This window comes from Macrotis lagotis, chromosome 1, assembly GCF_037893015.1.
Source record: "Macrotis lagotis isolate mMagLag1 chromosome 1, bilby.v1.9.chrom.fasta, whole genome shotgun sequence".
Lineage (NCBI taxonomy): Eukaryota > Metazoa > Chordata > Mammalia > Peramelemorphia > Peramelidae > Macrotis > Macrotis lagotis.
In genome coordinates, this window is record NC_133658.1 from 671176240 (window position 1) to 671191719 (window position 15480).

At 33.1% G+C, this 15480-nt stretch overlaps 1 long non-coding RNA gene across 2 annotated transcripts in view; it reads right to left on the reverse strand.

Moving 5' to 3' along the window:
* Positions 1-9706, reverse strand: part of LOC141522742 (uncharacterized) — a 119889-nt gene extending 110183 nt beyond the window's left edge. For both annotated transcript variants that reach the window (XR_012478246.1, XR_012478247.1), the window contains exon 1: positions 9538-9706. This is a non-coding gene — a long non-coding RNA (uncharacterized LOC141522742). The remainder of the gene's footprint in view (positions 1-9537) is intronic.
* Between the last annotated feature and the right edge of the window lie 5774 nt (positions 9707-15480).

Consider the following 15480-nt stretch of genomic DNA (forward strand, 5'->3'; position numbering starts at 1 on the left):
ACACTGTATAGGTTTTGTTTTCATAGGTGGCTTTCATGGCATTAAATGCCATTACCATCTCTCTTCCTTTCTTCTCCCCTCCCCTAGTTAAATACATACTCTGTTTATTCCAAAAAGTAAGAACCAGGAGTGATGTGTAGAACTTTCAAAGAGACAACTTTAGGCTTGATGATAGGGAAAAAGCAATAACAGCATCCATCTTTCTATCTCTATTATCTCAAGGATAGCAATTCTGATCATGACAAAGCAAAAGCAAAAATAAATCTAATTAAGAAACAAGGAAGGAATCCATATCTTGCTAAAGGATATCTTAAACAATAAAGCAATATGAACACTAAACATATTTGCCACAGGTGGTACAGCATTCAGATTCTTAGAGGAGAAATTAACAAAGTTACATGAATAAATAACCAGTAAAATTATATCATTGAGAGACCTCAACATCCTTCTTTCTGTACTAGATAAATCTGACCTGTTTCAGATTGCTTGCCATCTTGGGGAGAGTGGATGGGAAGGAGGGAAGGAGAAAAAAATTGGAACTCAAAATCTTCTAAAAATGATGCTTGAAATCTATCTTTACTCATAACTGGAAAATATTATTTAGAAAAAAGACAGAAAAATATTTTCAGCAAAACTGAGATAGTTATATAGTAAATTGGAAAAATTACCAGCAGCAAGTTTATCTGATATATATTTCCAAGGCATATAAGAATTGAGTCAAATTTATAAGAATAGGAACCATTCTTTATTATAGAGTCTTAGAATAAAAAATAGATAATTCTCAAGAGAACTATCTGCAGTCATATGAAATTTTTCAAATGACATTTCTAGATTGTAAATGAAAATAATTCTGAGGTTCCATTTCATACTTGTCAGATTGGCGAAGTTGACAAAAGCAAATGACAATGTTGAAGGGAAAATAAACACATTAATAAACTGTGAAGCTGTGAATTGGGATAACAATTCTGAAAAAATAATTTGGTATTATATATGAAAAGTAACTAAATAGTATACTTTGACTTAACGATATACTAAGAAGATTAAAAAAAAGGAATAGGTCCTATATGTGCAATATACATTTTTGGTATGGATAGAAAAAATAGAAATTAAGGAATGTCAATCAGTTTAGGCAATGGTTTAACAAATTGTATGATGTAAATGAAATGCCATACTATTTTGATGAAATAAATGAGGAATGATGTGACTTTAAAGAGACATGAAAAGATTTGTACAGATTAGAAAAAACCAAAATGACATACAACAAATTGAGCAAAACCAGAAAAATTCATACTATATATCAATATTATGGGGGGGATTTTTTGTAGGACCTAAGAAATCTGATCAACCAAATGGTCAATTGTGATTCCATGACTGATAAAGAAATTGCTATTCAACTCATGACAGAGAGATGATGTACTGAATATAACTATTCCTTCCTTCCTTCCTTCCTTCCTTCCTTCCTTCCTTCCTTCCTTCCTTCCTTTCTTTCTTTCTTTTGATATGAGGGAGGTAGGAATTAAAAAAAAATAAATGTTTGATTTAAAATAATTCAAAAAATAAAAATTTTAAATAAATGAAACCCTGTAATAAAGAAAGTAAGCAATGTGACATTAATTAAAATACATAGACTAAAGTTAAATTGTGAATGTCTTTTTTTTGTGCCAATTTAAGAGATCAGTATTTTTCTAAAGGTAAAAGGGAACCAGTGAACATTCTTTTGAGCAGGGGAATGAAATTATCAAACATGCTTCCAGGACATTAATGTGGCATTTCTACGGAGGACAGATTGGAGAAGAACATAGCTAGAAATTGATCATGGTGCTTTTTCCATATTTTGCTCCTCAAAGGGAAAGAAGAGAAATCCTGACTGGATTTCCTTAAAAGATCACTCGACATTGAGAAATGGTTTTACTGTAAGATCATGGGATCATAGGTTTAGAGCTGGAAGGAATCTTAGAGGTTATCTAGTTCAAGCTATTTATTTTACAGGTAAGAAAACCAAGATTCAGGAAGTTAAAGAACTTAAATAAGGTCACACAGATAGTAAATGACAGAGGCAAGATTTGAACATAGACTCTTTTATTACAGAATCGTTGATCTTTGGTGTCATCACTTCCTAGTTGTTTGGCACTGGGGAGGACGTTTAATGTCTTAGATTCAATTTCCTTATCTTTAAACTGACTATCATACTTGTACTACTTAGTTCATTGGGTTGTTATGACAAATGATGTTTTGAGAACCATAAAGCTTTAATTCATCTATTGAATTATTTTTATTGCTTTGTCCAACTCCAAAGTTTATAACACAATGTCTGGATTAGAATAGGTTCCTATAAAATTCTACTCTGCCTTCTGAAATGATAATAATACAGTATAAAATATACTGAAATTTATTAAAAAATAAGCTCCTAAACCCATATTATGAGATTTATCTGTAAAGATACAGCAGTCTCAAAATAGAGCTCTCATCTAATATGGGAATCCAACCATCTTTATGCTAAGGAACACTAGGTCACATATCTAACTTGCAACACTTATTATCTATACGTCCCTGGAAAAATCACTCAACCTTTATTTGCCTCAATATTCTCATTTATAAAGTGCAGATTATAATAGCAGCTACCTCCCAGGATTATTGGGAAGATCAAGCTCTTTGTAGAATGTCTAGCATGTAGTAAGTGCTATATAAACGTTAGATATTTATTATTATTATTATTATCTTATGATTTGCAAAGCCTTTTGTCTATATCATCACATTTGTTCTTGATTTCTTTGCAAGGTAGGGACTATTATCTTAATTTTGTATATCAGGAAACTAAGGCTGAGAGAGAGGTTTTTCCCATACCTTCCCTGACTTTCTCAGTTTCGCACATTAATACCTGAAGCAGTATTCAAACCCAGATTTGAAGCCTAGCACTACATCTATTAATGCCATGCTGGGACCTTGAGATAATGGTCTAAATCCTGGGGTATTTTATAAAACACCATTAATCTTTATTCCTTAAAATTGTAAATGGTTTAATAGTTAACCTTCTAACTAGCTGAACCTAATTGCTTTTGGAGAGATGTCTTCCCTTTCTTTCCACCAAGACAAAGGTGAAGAATTTCCTTATCAACTAATCTGAAAATAGATAAAATTAAGTTCAAGGGTGGCTTTCCACTTAGCCTAGAAAGTCTCTTATTGGCTTTTTGAAAATTCAAATGACTTTCATTACAGAGAAGATACATGTTTAATCTCCTTGGAATGATAGCAGTCTTTCAAAGGAAAGTTATTTATATAATCCTTAAGACTATACCATTTTATATTATCTTATAAGTGTAATATTTTGTTTTAAGCAATGTCTTGGTTATTTCTGAGTAATTATATAGACACAGATATATAAACATTTTAAGACCTTTGTAGTGCTTTATATTAACAAGTAAAACTTATATACAACTAAGATTTTCAAGTACATAATAACATTATCTACTTTGAACTTCATAATAATTTCATAATGCAGTTATGATAATATTCCCATTTTCCAGTTGAGGAAACTGAGATTTATGTGATCACACAGCTAGTAAATTTTGGAGGTGGGATTCATACTCAGATCTTTCTGGTTATAAGTCCAAAATCATAAATATGCACAGTATTTAAATTAAATGACAAGAACATTAACATCTTATGGTTATAGTAGTATTTGAGAGAATAAAAAATAGATGATAATAGAAAAAGTGTATATATATATATGTATATATATGTATATATATATATATATAGATATATATATATATATATATATATATTCAGGTCCAACAGTCCTAAAATGAGACTAACTTGATTATTTTTTTTGGCAAGGCAATGAGGTTAAGTGATTTGCCCAAGGTCACACAACTAGGTAATTATTAAATGTCTGAATCTAAATTTGAACTCAGGTCCTCCTGACTCCAGGACCTGTGCTCTATTCACTGCATCACCTAGCTGCCCCTAACATGATTATCTAACCGTTTCTAGTAAAAATTTCTAAGTAAAAATAGGTCTCATTTATATAGAGAAGTGAGATTAGTCCTTGATACCAGAAAAAACTTGGATTCAAGTATTGACTATTACACATAATGACTATATGTTTCTGGGTAAAGTGATTGATCTATCTTCTGACTCAGGCAACTCTCAAAGAAAAATGATTTGGAGAACAATTGCTTGTTTACCTTGATAGAGGGAATTTTTTCACCAGGAAACTCCTTATACTGATGAAACAAAGGTGTGGACAAAAATAAATCATGATTGTTATGACTGAGATATTAAAAATGGAATAACTTGTTTTAGTTTTATACTCTCTGCAACGATATCCTGGTAGTAGTGTACAAGAATCTTTGAAGTTAGTTTATGTGGAAAGAGTAGGTGTTAAGAATGCCATAACATATAGAGGTATATATATATATATATATATATATATATATATATATATATATATACATATATGTATATATGTATATATATATATATACCTGTATATATATATATCTATATATATATATGTATATATTTCAGAATATCACAAAGTCTGGAGGGAAGAGTGTTATGGCAATAAAACAGATGTGAGAAACAAATTAGTGGTCCTGCTTGTACATCTGGAAATATTGCTAGGTTGCCATTTTTGCTTCCCTGCCTCAGCATGGGAGCATTACCATGGCTTAATAGTGTGTAAGTTTTTTATTGTTATCTAGGAAAAGCCATTTATTTTCCCTTGCTAGCAAAGGTCAGCAACTGAAAATAGCAGAAATTACATTTGGGATATTCCTAAGAATAGCTTGAAGTCTTGCTTCACTATATAAATATTGCATAAAGGGAGATTGTTTATTTTTTTAAGGGGGAAGCAGGTTTAAAAAAATCTTACATGTTTATGCTCAAATGTAAGTGATTATCAAGAGATACATTCTTGCTGTGCCAGCAGGTATGTATACTTATTCACATTTTTGCCCACCCTGAAAGTGATTTTAAAGATGGCCTGCATTATGATTTGTAAATGTAAATTCTTCAGGTTTCTTTAAGAGTGACTTATCTCTGCTGGAATCCTTAGTTCACAATATTTATTACTGATTTTATCACTTCTGATTTATGTTCTTTTCATAAATTGTTTCTTGGTCTAAAATTGTATTTTGTTGGAGAGTAATTTAAAATCAAACTGTCATCCCAGAATGGAATTGAATTATGCTGGTCTCAGATATTTTAAAGAAACTTGTTTTATCAGAGAGAGATTACTCTTTCAGGATATGGAAGCATAAGACATTAAAACTACTTCAATTGTTCACCAGTAGAGACTTTACTTGGTCAGAGAGAGCTAATGGGACTAGTATAGTAAGAATATATTTTAATTCCCTTCATTTACAATGATAAAGTAGCTTCACATACATTAAGGAATTTTTCTTTTCTGTAGAAAAATATTTGTTCAATAAATATTTGTTCTATTGCTTTCTAAATATATTACCCTAATAAGTCATCAGGCTCAGTATTCCTCTCTATGATGTCCAACTACTTTGATGAATCTATGATCACATAAATGTAGGTACTTTCTACCTTCAATTGTACAGATTAGTGCAGTTGATAGAGTACTGGCCTTAGAGTCAGGAAGATGGGAGTTCAAATTCAGCCTCAGACACTTGCCACTTGCTAGTTGTTGCTAGTTATATAGTTGAACTATATAAGCAAATATTTATTGAACCAAATATTTGTGTTTTTATTTAGAGTTAGGAAAGGGACAGTGAAGTGACCTTCTGATGCTTTGTGTCTATGTTCTACTCCACTGAGGCTAAAGATAGAGAGCAGCTAATACAGATTTTTACTTGTTGAGTACAAGTACATATTGATAAAATAAGGATGAAAAAGCGAGAGCTTAATAATCTGGCAAATGTCAACTCAACCACTGAGGTGGGACAATAAAGGAATTATCTGGTTTTCATTTTTAACTATGTCCCATATATGCTCAGTTACCAGTTGGGAAAATAGAATCTTATAAAGAATATCTAAAATTATAATGTAGTGAGATAATTTTCCCAAGTTATTTTCCAGATTGTAAATTTAATGTACTGATTGGTAGAAGAGGACAAGATTTTAATTGAGCTGAAACCTTTGTAATTTGATTTCAGCATCTTTTGATATCTAACATTGGGAGACATCAACTTTATTTTAACCAAATGCCTCATAAAATAATACAAACCAATTGTTTTGAATCTTTAAAAAGTAAATTTTTATTAGAAACAACATTAGCATCAATAGAAGAAAATAAAATAAAATCACTTGATGACTATTTACATATAAATTAATTTTTAATATATAGAGTGTTATAATGTTATTTTAGCCACTCCAAGTCCTCAAAAGCTTGACTATCCAGCCTTATTTATGTGACAACAATATCCTCCATTTTTATGGTTTTGAATTATTTTCTTTTTTATTATTCCATAAAATTCTGTTGAGTCTTTTTTTGTATCTCTCCAGTTGTAATTAACTGCATTATAATATCTCAAAATATTAACATCTCATTATTTATCCACTTAAGCTGTTCCTCTTGTGTATTTTTTAATTGCTAATGTGCCATAGTGACTTCATGCCCACATTCAGTATCTTTTGAGTTAATCATCTATAAAATAGGAATGATACCTTCCTACTTGAAAGAGTTGTTGGATATTTGGTTGGTTGGATATGTTGGATATTTACTTCTCTTTTATATTTCATTTTTCAATGTGCATAAATGCTTCTCTGATAATCTTTGAACATATAATCTCCTCCTTTTTCAATAATATATCCTTGGTACATTCCAAACAATGCAATTGTTAGGTCAGAATTATTTTGGTAATTTCTTTTTCTAATTTTGACTTGTTCATATCTTTCTTAGTAATTCTCCAGATGGCATCTAACTTAGCATGCTTAGGACTTCTCCTTTTCCTGTTGGAATACTTCGCAGAAATATTCTACAAGTTTTGAAGACCATAAGCAATGATTGAATATATCAGTTTCTTTTAAAAACTTTCTAGAACTGATCTTTAATAATTTCCTCCAATTTTGTGGGTGCATTATTATGACTATTTATTTGTAATCAACTGATTAATTTAACTAGGTTAATCCTAGTTAAAGAAAAGAAACTTTTTTTCTTTTTTGTAGACATGCCATCTGCTGTAATATATGTGATATAATTCAAATAATCATTTGAATGAGTAATGACTGAGGAGTTTTCAGCAGATCTGTGGAGCCAATTATCATTTCCATTTCTTCTCAGATATTTTTCCATAGCACTAATCATGACTGTTTTCTCTCTACCTCCATTTATAAAGTAATTTAAAAAATTATAAAAGATACTAAATCACTTGCATTTTAATTTTAGCTTGCAATTTAATTTTAATAAAATCATATATTTAATGTAGATTATCTTTATTGATTACCATAACACTGTGTGAAGTAGGAAGACATATTATTTTCAATTTATAGATAATTCACCAAAAAAGACAATGAATGCATGTAGAAATTAATTGGCTGTGGCAATTAGCAATGAAACAAGCTATAGGAAAAAGTAGCATAAAAGATGTTTGCCAACTATATAAGCAAAAAAGGAAATTGTCAAGGTGAAGCAGATGTCTGGGTGGTACACAAGTCATTTTGTCATTGGTAGTATACAATATTCAAATGTTTAGGGGAAGACTATGAAAACATTAGATAGATCCCCTGTAGAATTCTTTGAAAGCTCTATCAGAGGCCATTTTTCAGTCTAGCTCACAAAACTTCATTTGGGGATTTTCTGAGCAAAGATAGTAGAGTGATTTGTCATTTCCTTCTCCAGCTCATTTGACAGATGAGGAAACTGAGGCAAACAGCATTGAATGACTTGATTAGGGTCATATAACTTTTAAGTATTTGAGGTTAGATTTGAACTTAGGAAGAGGAGCCTTCCTGATTCAAAGTCCATAACTCTGTTCACTGTGCCATCTAATTGTCATTTTTTTCTAGTTAGTCTATATCAAAAAACTCTGTCTAGAAGGTATAAAACATATTCTGAAAAGAGTCAAATCCAGAATTCAGATGAAATCAGTGTCACAGACCTTCTCTCAAATTGAAAGCAAGATGTTTCGTTTCACCAAGTATCTCAACATTGCAAAAGTTTACATTAAAATTTTCAGGAAGCAGATTTATTTTCAGATTTTTTTTGGATAGTTTTCAATCAAATGCTGCTGTTGTTTCTATAATTAGCCCAGACTGTGTGGAAGGTGCAAGAGGCATATGTGTAAAATTGCTGACTTAAGTTCTAATTCAACTGAGTTAAGTTATACTAGTTTTGAATTTGTAATAAATATACCCTTATTCATTGTGAAATAAAAAGGCAACTATTCAAGCTAATACATTTGATATTAGAATCAAGCTCTTTGATGGATTGCAGTCTATCGTTTCAATAGGCAGCAAAGTTCCAAGAGAGGTCTGGGAGGGATCCAATACTGGATAACTGTTTCCACTGTTATCAAGACTCCAGAAGATAAGTGAATCATGGAGTGCCACTAGATTTAGGTTGTGGCAATTATGTAGCTATTTACCCCTCAGTGACAACTCAGGAGCTTTCATTGTGGTACATTTTGGGTGTCATTTTCCTACAGGGGCATGTTTATGTTATGGATGGTGCACATGCCTCTGGTAAGGATTCTAACAGTTCTGTTGGGCTGAGGATTAATGAGGTTAAATTAACTCAGTCATTTAATGCACATTTTATTGAAATTCAAGCTGTTCTGACTGTTGCAGTTAATATAAGTAGCCCAGAATGTTGCCAGTTAAATGTAAGTTACCCATCAGGGATGCCAGCATTGCTCCTGACAGGGATAAGGCAATTTTACTTGGTGATAAAGTTCATTATTAAGAAACTTTCCTAATTTTTTTCTAGTAGTAGAGAAGCTATTATTTATTAGTATTTTTATACCATCCATTAGGTAGACTGGTTATTACTTCGTCAGAGTTTCCAGAGAAGGACTGACTGTGACTTTAGCTACTTCTCAAACTCCCTTTGGTCAGATTTTAGAAAGCAGAAAGTCAATTTAATATAAATAAGTGAGTTGGATAAAAATTCTTCCTCTCTTTCATCAGCAGTCAACATGATAGTTGGTGTTAGAACTGTCTTTTACTACTGTATTCCTACAAAGTCACAAAGTTAAACTATCTGGACTGTGGAGTATAAAAAGATCATGTGTTTGTACCATCTAATTCAGCCCCATTGACAAGGCAGTCCAGGTTCTGTCTTTAATCCAACTAGATTCTGGTTGCACTAGCAAGTGTCTGTTCCAAATTATTCCCCTTTCTTCTCTCTAGTCTAAGACCTTGAAGGCACCTCAACCTAAATAGTTTCCCTCTTCTTCCCTACTTCATTATTTGACATAATTTCCCTCTTTTCAAGTAGCTTCTTTTTTGCCATTCATATTCTATATTTCCAAGCTCTCCAACCTAGTCAACCCTTCTGGCTCTAGAATTTTAGCCACCAGATTAAAAAAGCCAAAACAAACATAAGATGCCAAGGCCTTGGGTGCTTACCGTGTTGCATCCAATATGTTGTTCCTCCATCACTCTTGCAGAAGCTCTAGTAAAGTAAACAAACCCCTTAGGTGATAGCATCTACTATGGACATAAATAGCCCTTTAGTAGATTCAGAGAATCATAAACATTAATCCTCTTCTTCAAGCTAGGACTAAGAAAGAACTTCTCTGACCTTTTCTTAAATGTACTCTTTACCCAAGGTAGTATGATTGGCTGATTTATAGAATAAGTCTTGAACCCTTCCCAGCTCTCTCTAAGTTAAACAAGCTCAAAGTATATTCTCCTCACTTCCTTTCACTACTCCTCATCTCTTTCTCTTATCGCTTTTCCCTCATTTCTTTGCTTCTCTTCCTTTTTCTTTTTCTTTATTCTTCTTCTTGTTGAATGAACTCTGAAAAAGAGCTTTTATTTTGAGGCTAGAAATAATGAGACTGGAAAGAAACCAGAGGACAACAAAAGAAATGGAGAAATAAATAGAATTACTAAGGAAGGATTTGCTTGCAATGACAGTGGGACCTCTGAGTGCATGCTGCCTTCCTCTGGCCACTTGCCTACAATAACTGCTGCACCATCTATATCCTACCTCCTGGGGTTTCTCTGGATTAGAAATTGTGCCTGTGACATTACCACAGAGAGCAAGATATTAAATAGCAGCTAGGAAAAGCCAGAAGAAAGGAGTGTATTATCTTCATTGGGGGATCAACATCAATTCTAGTTTTACAATGGAGCTAGATCCCCATTATCAGAGAGGTAATTTCATGATTATTCTTGCTTCTATTGTTTAAACTTGACATGAATAATCTTAGTCTTATTATTCATTCTTTTTTTTTACATTTGTTTTGCAAGGCAAATGGGGTTAAGTGGCTTGCCCAAGGCCACACAGCTAGGTAATTATTAAGTGTCTGAGACCGGATTTGAACCCAGGTATTCCTGACTCCAGGGCCGGTGCTTTATCCACTGTGCCACCTAGCTGCCACCTAGCTGCCCCCTTATTATTCATTCTTGACAGAAGAATTAAAAAGATTTAATCTTAGATTAATTATTTTTAACATGGGCCCAGGCATTGGAGGCCCAGTTCTTGGAAAATGTTCAGAGTTCTTTTTGCCTGTTGAATATACACATGGAAGTCATATTTATAGAAAGCATATTTATATAAAGTGGTTAGGCCTTTCCCTTGATTAAGAGTGTATAGCTAATCTGTGACTATTTTCTGTACCTTTTCTCTATAATGAAGAAAAGTTTTTCAATTGACTGCCCAGCCTGAACTGAGTATGCATATAAAATAGCTATCTCTTTCAAAGTAAGCAGAAATAGGAGTAGCCAGGTGGTGTGGTGCATAGAGCACCAGCCCTAGAATCAGGAGGATATGAGCTCAAATCTACCCTCAGACACTTAATACTTACTTAACTGTGTGACCTTGGTTAAGTCACTTAATACCATTGCCTTGCCAAAAAAAAAACCACCCCAAAACAAATAAGCAATGGTGCTATCCATTTCTTATCTGGGTAGAGTCCTCTGGTCCTTATCTGAGATGTGGTTTTCAACCCAAGGTCACCTTTTTTGTGTTTATTCTTTAATTGATTTTAGATGAATGAGTATTAGAGATGAAAAAAAAGCAAACAGGTGTACAACTTTGTTATCTTTAAAAAGTCAGAAGAACCACTAGAGGTGTAAAGATTAGAGGTCTGACACCTGATCCTGAGGAAGAATCAGTCCTAAGGAATAGTTTAACTGGCTTATCCATTAGGAATAAACTCAGTAAATGAGACACTACATCCTATGAGCAAGGAAACATTTCATTCATTGGCTATACCATACTCACGAGTGAATTTGGTGGGAGGAATGTTTGTAGAAGTCACTTTAAGTTAAGCCCCTTCTCCCCAGTGACCAAGGTAGCTGAAGAGAGCATACTTCATAGTTGAGTGATTCTTTCCTCCCCTTCTGCCCCCCCCCCCCCCCATTTCTTTGGGTCTTGGTAAATCTTCTCAGTAAATGTCCCTTTACAAAACTAATTGATATAATTTTCAGTGGAACTGAAGACATAGTTGTTATTGGGTAGTAATCATCGATTATATTGTAGAGAGTAACTGTTCATTGATACTGGGGATAATTCAACAGGTTGGGGTTTGAGAGTAATTGTTTATTTTAGTTGTGTCTAACTCCTCATGATCCCCTTTGGGGTTTTCTTGGCAAAGATATGGGAGTGATTGCCATTTCCTTCTCTAGTTCATTTTACAGATGAGGCAAGCAGGATCACACAGCCAATACATGTTTGAAGACAGATGTGAATTCAGGAAGATGAGTTTTCCTGACCCCAGGACTGTCATCTATCCACTATACCAATCTAGCTGCTTTAAAAAAAATCCACAATTATTCAGGTTGAGAAGAGCCTGAGAGGAGAAAAAGCAACTAACTCTTGAGACCTAATTCTCAGGTATTAAGTGAGTTTGAGAGAGTGAGCCCAGAGCCTATGTGTCTACATAGGTTATTGGAAAAACAGATAAATGTCTGAAGTTGGAGTAGCAGAGGAAAAGTTCATAATAAACACATTCTTCAGTATTTAATTGAGATAAATAGATTTGAAGTAAAGAGTTTTGCTTGAGCATGTAAAGAATAAAATGGTGAATTGTATGATTAGAAATGAAATGTCAAGAGATCAAATTTCTGCCAGAATGTTGAAATTGGCATTGGAAAGGAACCTCAGAGATACCTAGATTAAGTGACAAGGTCAAATGATTTGCAGGCTTTTCCTTCCTTAATGTGATAGAAGTATTCTTTATCACTTAATGTTGAGTGGAAATAGCAGCTTGTTGAAAACTAGTAAATTATCTCATTTATCCAAGGTAATTTTTTGCTGACAGTATACAGTTAAAACCAGTAATTTAACCTTAGGATTGAATTGCTAACCTTCACAAAACACTATCTAAGCAGGAATTATGAAAATTATGTTTATAAATTAATTATTTGCTTCATTTTGGGGGAACTAAATAGGGCAAGTGGAATATGTTTTATTGGGAAATGGCTTGATTGATTGGCATAAATAAAATGTGAAAAGAATTTTAGAGAAAAGTACAATTACTTAGTAAAATATAGTATCTCAATATAAAAAGAAAACCTCATTTTGGTTTATGTGTTTAAGCTATCCTTCCTGAAAACTGCTATGTCCCTGTCTGTTCCTGCTTTGGACAAAGGATTTTGATAAGAACTTTAGCCAATATTGTTTAGAATTGAAAATCAAGATCCATATTAAGATGTCTGAATGATACATGGGATAATCTAAAACCTGTGTATTGTAGGTTAAAGTAGAATTGCCCCATTACATGCTGAGGTAATACAAATCTGTAGAAATCTTTCAGAGGAACACTTTAACATTCCATGTATTATTCAGGGAGGTCAACCATAGAATCATGACAAAAGGAAAATCTTAATATATGTAAAGATGTGGATGATTTATTAAACACTTAGGGGTTGATTTAAACTGATTGTTTTGGTAACTAAGTGGTCCCCTAACATTTCAATATTTTAAGTTGACCAGTCCATGGTTTTAATTCCTTTAACTAGGCACAGCGATTTATAAGGGAACTGCAAATTTCTATTTAAAAAATTTCCTTTCTCTCATAGAGAAATTAAAGCTAAAATTATTTTACAGTGGAAACAAGAAATTGCAGGGTTAGGGACCATTGAGGATACTAATATTGCTGAAACATAAGTCAAGGGGAGCAAAAAAAGCCTGAATATCTCATGGCATTTTAGAACTCAATAACATTTTCTATCAAGTACCCCTTGCCATACTGTGTACATCTTTTTCATATTTCCAGTGGATTAATTTCTGCTACCAGATAAGATGTGTTTGGGTCTACCTTACAACTTCTATATGTGGTACTTCACATTAATCTCTTTAGTTTGTTCCTTATTCATCAGTACTTGCTTTGTAAACCTGTTTTCAAGTATCATATCGCCTGCAACAACAAGGTATGTGTCCATACATTGATTGAGAGCCAGGTTGAAGAGATATTACATGAACACTTAGATGTCATGAAAGTCACCAACACTTAATGTTGTGAAAACAATCCCTTGTCTTTATTGTTGAATATCTAGACTTTTATAACAAAACTTATCTCAAACATGACAAGTCAGATGAAACCCAGCTGCATAGCTTCCCTGATTAAATTTATGATATTTATTCTTATCAGAAAGTTTCCCACACACCTCTGGCTCCACTGATGTTTTAGGTCAGGGTTCATCAGTGAGCCAATCAATCCATTAATGAACAAGAAGACATGGTTGTCCTTTCATTACTTTAGTTCCAGGGACAACTGTGTTCTCACTCCTACAGAAGCTGGTCCTCAGAAGAATTACGTATATAAAATAGGAGATTTTTCTTAACTTGGATGAAGAAATGATGATAAAATTCCATATCATTGGTGAGATAAGACCCCAGGAATAGGATTATATAGATTCACGTTGTTTTAAGAGAGAGAATAGAATTGGTATTGTTTGAGAAGTCTGCTTGTGGGACCAGAGCAAGACTTATTATTTGATAAAATGTGACTTTGTTGTTAGTAATTATTTTAAGAATAATATGATTAGAAATTATGTCTCTGGGTCAGACATATGAAAACTATTTGTCAAGATCTGGTTTAGTTCTGATATTGAGTAGCTGAGGAGTGTAAATAAGATAAATCTGGAAAGATACATTGGTATTAGTTTTTAAAGGGTTAGGCTAAATACAAGTTTGACCTTTGTTTCTGGAAACAGTGTGAAACTCTTAATGCTTTTTAAGTAAGGAAAGACATGTACAGACTTTTATACTTAGAATTAATTTTGTATATGTGCATAGGATGGATTGGAGTAGAAAGACATGAGCCAGAGGAAAGTGTTTAGGAAGCAGAAGTAGTTGAGGCAAGAGGTCAGTAAAGTAATCTAAGTAGTAGTAGTAGTATTAGTAGTAGTAGTAGTAGTAGTAGTAAGAATAGAAGGTAGAGAGGTATGATACAAGAGACAAGGGTCAAATTTGTAGATTCTGTTGACTGAATATATTTTGGGGATAAAGGACAGGGAGATAAGATAACTTCAAGGTGTCAAACTAATATTTTTGTGAAATATTTGGAGATTTTTAAAAAATTTTTTTGTCAAGTCAATAAATGACTTGCCTAAGTTCACTCAGCTAAGTAAAGTATTACGTGTCTAAAGTCAAATTTGAACTCAGGTCCTCCTGACTTCAGGGCCAGTGCTCTATCCATTGCATTGCTTAGCTGCCCCAGAAGACTTAAACAGAAATAGATATCTAACTTTCCATTAAATCTAAATAAAGATCAAGTTTAGGAGAAGAGATAGTGAATCAAATTTAGCTATTGAGTTGGAGGAGCTGGCAACATATCCACATGGAGTTAGCTGAACTCCATCAGGGGCAGCTAAGTGGTACAGGGGATAGAGGGCAGGTCTGGAGTCAGGAAGATCTTCCTGAGTTCAAATTTGACTTCAGACAAAGACTTGCTTTTTGACCCTTTTTTCCTTAGTTTCCTCTTCTGTAAAATGACCTGGAGAAGGAAATGGCAAATGACTCCAGTATCTTTGCTAAGAAAACCCCAAACTAAGAGTTGAACATGATTGAAATGACTGAGCAACAATAAATATCTATCAGGCAGCTAGAACCATAGGTCTGTAGCAGACTTTTAAAGGAAAACTTTGCACTCAGTAATCTTAATGGATAATGTTAGGTGACTACTTCTTTGGAAAGATTTTTCAACCACTTAATATTAGCTCTGGGATCCATAAGAGTGGGATAAAAGGCATCATTTGCAAGAATGTTTACCCCATAGAATTGGATGTTTGTTGAATATATTTTACTAACGAGACTGAAGTAGGGAGAGAGAGAAGCAATAAAGAAATTTTCAGATTTCTTTTTTCCAAATAGTTATGGAGACATATTCCATATTT